A 6,000-nucleotide genomic window follows, 5' to 3' on the forward strand; every position below is an offset into this window, starting at 1 on the left:
TTTTTCACCTTAGGAAAGTGCAGTTTAGGGTTTCATTGAATTATACCTAAGCTCTAAAATATTTCTGTTACACAAAATTGAATGAATTACAGTTGAATAAATAAGATTACATAGACAAAAGTGAAGATTTTCCTTTCACATTTAAATTACATTTGTTTTACACGTAAGACTGCCTGAAAACAAGCTGGAGGAGACTATTAATGACAGTGACAGTGACAGTTTATTGCATTTTTCAGCATCTTTTTTTTTTCATGTTAAATAGTTGGGAGTACTAAGTTCAACTTTTCTGCTTACTTTCAAAAAGATGGATTAGCGTAAAACCTGAATGGCTGACACTACTACCATGATTATTAAATTGTTCATGGATCAGAACTCAACTCTATCAAAGTTGTTTCCTTGTAAATTTTGATCATGAGCTTTAAATGCTCTAAGCAGAATGTGGATATGACTACATTCGCCTAACCCTGATTTGATGCTGCAGATGGTTCCAGGATGTCTTTTGGTTTCATATCCAATTCATCTGTGCCTATAATATATTTCCTCCTGTGCTTGGTCCTGTTCCCCCATATTATCCAGGATTAATTCAGAGGAAGTCACCTTTCAGAAATGGTGCTGAATGTATAGTCACCAACCTTAGTGTCCACCATGTGTACTCTACCTGATTTTCTCTGTTCAAAAACTGAGGTTTTCATTCCTGGAGAGGCATGATGAAAATCAATATCTTTTCCTGCTTTATCTGAAACGTGGTAGTTGATTTCCACTGAGGTGAAAGTCACTGTACAGAAGAGCTGAGGCTAGCTCAGGAGCAGGCTGGCTCTTGTCACCCATCCTGTTGGAAGAGGTGGACTCATTCAAGTTGGCTGAGAACCTCCAGATAGTGGTGTCAATCGTCCTCAGAGCTGGGAGCATGGTCGGAGAACGGGAGAGATCCAGGTTGGGCTGCAATCACTTTCTGAACACTTGTGGGCCTCTGTGTCCTCAGTACCCTCTTCCTCCTAGTGTTTTATTTTGAAAATCTTCAGTCCGACAAAAAGTTGAGAGGATAATAAAATTAACTTCTGTGTATCCTTTACTTAGCAGTTGATAACATTTTGCTTAGCAATATTCTTTATTTTTTTATTTTTTAAAATTAATTAATTAATTTATTTTTGGCTGTATGGGTCTTCATTGCAGCCCGCAGGCTTTCTCTAGTTTCATGGAGCGGGGGCTACTCTTTGTTGCGGTGTGCGGGCTTTTCATTGAGGTAGCTTCTCTTGTTGCAGAGCACGGGCTTCAGTAGTTGGGACATGCAGGTTCAGGAGTTGTGGCTCGTGGGCTCTAGAGTGCAGGCTCAGTAGTTGTGGCACACGGCCTTAGTTGCTCCGCGGCATGTGGGATCTTCCCCGACCAGGACGCGAACCCGTGTTCCTTGCATTGGCAGGCGGATTCTTAACCACTGCGCCACCAGGGAAGTCCCGCAATATTCTTTAAATAAACTCCTTCTCTGCTACATCAGGCAGTGTCTGTCCCTAGTGATCAGGGACTTTGGCTGACAGACTATGAACAGGAAATTCACAGGAGAAAAACAAATAACAAGTAAACATATAAAACATCTTAAACATTTCCTCCTTGAGAAAATAATTTCCCCAGATGAGCCCAGTGCCCAGCACCTAGCAAGGTGACAGTAAAGGTTTGTAGAACCTGAATGATTGCTGTGAACACTGAGGCCTGATGGATAGGTTGGGGCCAGGCTAAGAAGAAAGAAGCCAAAGCTTTGCGGCACCTTTGTCCTGGGGACTAGAGGGCTCCTCTTCTTACTCTCCTTCCCTGTTCAGCACTGGCAACGGCAGGTAGAGCAGGAGTGGTTTGGCCCACTGGGTGCGTGCTGTCGGAGAAATAGTCCAGAAATGGCAGGGCCAGCTGGGCCCACATCACTGGGGATGACCCAGCTCAGTCGGGGCAGTGGTAGGAGGGGGAGGACCAAGGCTCCTGACCAAGCCAGGCTACAGCAAAACTCCTCCCCCCTCAGCTGTTGAGCTGATGATAGCCCTCCCTCACACGAGAGTACCCAAAATGCGCTGTGTGGCCAGATCTGGTTAACCGACAGGTAAAGACAACATTGAAAAGGCAAATATTTACACTGAGCTAGGCTCCTGGCAACCAAGGCCCAAAACTGTATGATTCTGGAGCAGTACGAATGGGGTTTGTTTCTTTTTTTCTTGCTGCTGTTATAAATTACCACAAAGCTGATGGCTTAAAACAACACAATTTATCATCCTACAGTTCTGTAAGTCAGAAGTCCAACACAAGTCTCCTGGGCTTAACATTAAGGCAGGGCTGCTTTCCCTTCTGCAGACTATGGGAGATTCCATGTCCTTACCTTTCCCACCTTCTAGAAGTTGCCTACATTCCTTGACTCATGGTCCCTTCTTCATCTGCAAAACCAGCATGCTGCACCTCTCTGATCATACTTCTGTAGTCACATCTCCCTCTGACCACAGTCAGGAAAGTTCTCTGCGGTTTTTTTTTTTTGCCACTCAGCGAGGCATGCAGGATCCTAGTTCCCCGACCATGGATCAAACTGGTGCCCCCTGCAGTGGAAGCTCAGAGTCCTAACCACTGGACCATCAGGGAATTCCCTATAGTTTTTTGATTGTTCCAGTTTTCTATCATATGCATATATAGGGAAGCCCCAAATTTCTCTGCTGTTAAGTCCTATGTGGTTATACTGGGCTGACCCCAATCATTTCTGATAATCTCCCCATCTCAAGGTCCCTAACCTTAATCACACCTGCAAAGCCCTTTATGCCATGTAAGGTAACATATTCACAGGCTCCAGGAATTAGGTTATGAACATCTTCTTTTGGGGGGAGGGGGGAGGCATTAGTCTCCCTACCACAAGGTATGGTAAGGAGAAAAGTATAATATTGTTAATGATAAGTAGGCAGCTCTGTACATAACGACATGGATAGTATCGATGATATATTATGAAATGGAAATAAGCAAGTTCAGTAAGTATTTATAGAATGATCCAAATTTTGTGGAATCTCCCTTGCCCCCAATAAATGCTGAATGAATTCTCTCTGAGCCGCACCCCACCGTTCATAGCCTGGCTTCTTCGGGGAGATGGTGGAGCCCACCTCACCCACTCAACCCTCAAGGCACTGGTTTCTTCACAGTCCTCTTTTAGGAGAAGAGTTTAGAAAGGTCCAAGACACCAGAGAGTAGAGAGGAAAGGATCTGATGCAGGTTCAACATAGCAGGGGACAGCCAGAAAGGACCACACACTGTAATTGGCCAGAGGCAAGTGTCAGCCAAGCAATGTGGAAAGTGAGAAGGTGAGGCTTACAGGAATTTGCCAAAAAGGAAAAAGGGCATTTGAAGGAGAGTCTTCATTTTTAATAGTGCTGAATAGAATCCAAGGCAGGATAGAAAGTCCAAGCAGGAATTCTGCAGTTTTAACTAGGTTCTGAGATGCAGACCCAAGGACCTATGAGAGGAAAACACCCATGAAACGAGGCTGTGCCAGTAACTTAGTCACTGGGCGTAGCATTCCCCAGGGACGGTGCCCAATCCTTGGCTCCTGGGATTGTCCTGTTGTCCCCACAGTGTCAGGGGGTCTTGGCTTCAGCATTTCCCTAACCCTCTCTCCATCCAAGCTGAGGACCGATGCTACCTCTAACTCCCTTTATGCTTTTAGTGGGCACTGAGTTCTTAACACATAATAATAGCAGTCTGTGTAGTTATAATTTTAAAATTCCTCACCTTCCAAACTATATACAATATATATCCACGAAGGGATAGGCACCAAAGCTTAACAATGTTTCCAGAGGAGAGGACAGTGAGATGGGAAGAGACACAGGAGGGCAACTTTCACTTTCACTCAGTAGACCTCTGACTGTATTTTTGCAACAGACATACATTCATGTATCAGAATTGTAATTAAAAATAAGAAGTGCTTGAAACACTGTGGTTACTACTGTTTATAGTTCTGTACTGCTTGATTTATTTTATACCAGGTCTGTATGATTTTCCCAATAAAATCACCCTGGCAATTGGAAGAGCGTGGTGGTTACACGCAAGCCTGTGAGGCAGAGATTCCTCACCAACGAGATACTTCACCTGTCTCAACTTTAGGCTTCCCACATACTCTCTCTCAATTAGTGAAAACAGTACTTGCCTTCCTGGGATCTTGTGAGGTTTTTCCCCTCCTTTGTATGGCGTCTGACTTTGTAACTATCAGGAAACAAAACAGCTCCCCTCTGTGTCCCATTTGCTTTGGGTCTGTTGCCTGTTATGTAACAGCACAAATCTGAGAATTCAGTCGGCATGAACACCTGAGGTGGCTGCTAATAAATTAATTATTGGGCTGATTTGAACTCTAGATTGGATTCTCCTGGTTGGCAGTCTGGCATCTTCTGATTTATCCTTACAGTATTTCCATTTGCCACAAAGCCTGCACTCAACTGACATTGGCTGTATTCAATGGAATTTAACACAGAAGACTGAGGATTTCCAGCCCCAAAACAGATCTAACCAGGATTGACTTTTTTGTTAATTCTATTTTTCTAATTGAAGTATAGTGGATTTACAACGCTGTGCCAATCTCTGCTGCACAGCAAAGTGACTCAGTTATACACATAGAGACATGCTTTCAGGATGGACTTCTGAGCAGGCAACCACCTTCAAACTCATTAAATTAAACCATTTAACGATAGTTCTCTCTGGGTTGGAGGGTCACTATGGTTTTAATTTTCCTCTGTATAGTTTTTCTTATTTTTAATTAATTTTAGTTTTTAAAAAATTTTATTTATTTATTTATTTCGGTCATGCTGCACAGCTTGTGGGATCTTAGTTCCCCAACCAGGGATCAAACCTTGGGGCCCCTGCAGTAGAAGCTTGGAGTCCTAACCACTGGACCATCAGGGAATTCCCTATAGTTTTTTGATTGTTCCAGTTTTCTATCACATGCATATATTATTTTTGTGGGCAGACAAAAACAAATGTGAGTTAAATAAAAACTACCATACATTGTGTTACTTGTTCCTGCTTCTCTGCACCTTCTCATATGCTTTTTTTTTAAATACATGGCTTTAAATTTATTTATTTATTTATTTATTTAGGCTGTGGTGGGTCTTTGCTTCTGTGCGAGGGCATTCTCCAGTTGCGGCGAGCGGGGGCCACTCTTCATCGTGGTGCGCGGGCCCCTCCCGTTGCGGAGCACAGGCTCCAGACGCGCAGGCTCAGCAGTTGTGGCTCACGGGCCTAGCCGCTCCGCGGCATGTGGGATCTTCCCGGACCGGGGCACAAACCCGTGTCCCCTGCATTAGCAGGCGGACTCTTAACCACTGCGACACCAGGGAAGCCCCCTCATATACTTTTAATCCTTGCCCTGATCCAAGCCACCCAATGAACCGTTTCCCGTGAACCCCTTCTCAGAAGTGGTTGTCAAGTGGACGTTATAAGGCCTTTCGAATCACATGGACCAGCATTGGAATCATAGCTCAGAGCTAACGTGGACAAGCATCTTAATTCTCTGAAACTGTCTCTTTATCTGTAAAAGAAAGTAAGACCTACCTTCTGGATTGTTGAGTAGTTTGGGGCAGCGGCTTCACAAACTTTAATGTGTATACGAATCACCTGGGATGTTGTTAAAATGCAGGCTAGGATGGGCCCGAGTGTCTCCCTTTCTAAGAGCTCCTAGGTGTTGCTGATGTTGTGATGCATGTACCACACTTTGATTAGTGACATAACATTTGAAAGAGCCCAGGCACAAATGTCCTACATGTGCTTGTTCCTCTCCTTCCAGGGGGCCTGGATTTTCTGGCTGTTTGATGAGTTCACCTCAGAAAAGTGCTGACTGAAATCCACTGAGGTGCAACCCAACTCATTTGAGCTTTAACCTATTCCTATTTTCTCCCCACTTCAATATCCTTCTTTTTCTTTCTGTTCAAGGACGTCATTCTTCCTTGGCCTAACAAAGATACAGGTACCTGTGCTTTTAGGTTTTTTTGTTTTTTT

Source organism: Balaenoptera physalus (assembly GCF_965194825.1).
Source record: "Balaenoptera physalus genome assembly, chromosome: 2".
In the NCBI taxonomy this organism is placed as follows: domain Eukaryota; kingdom Metazoa; phylum Chordata; class Mammalia; order Artiodactyla; family Balaenopteridae; genus Balaenoptera; species Balaenoptera physalus.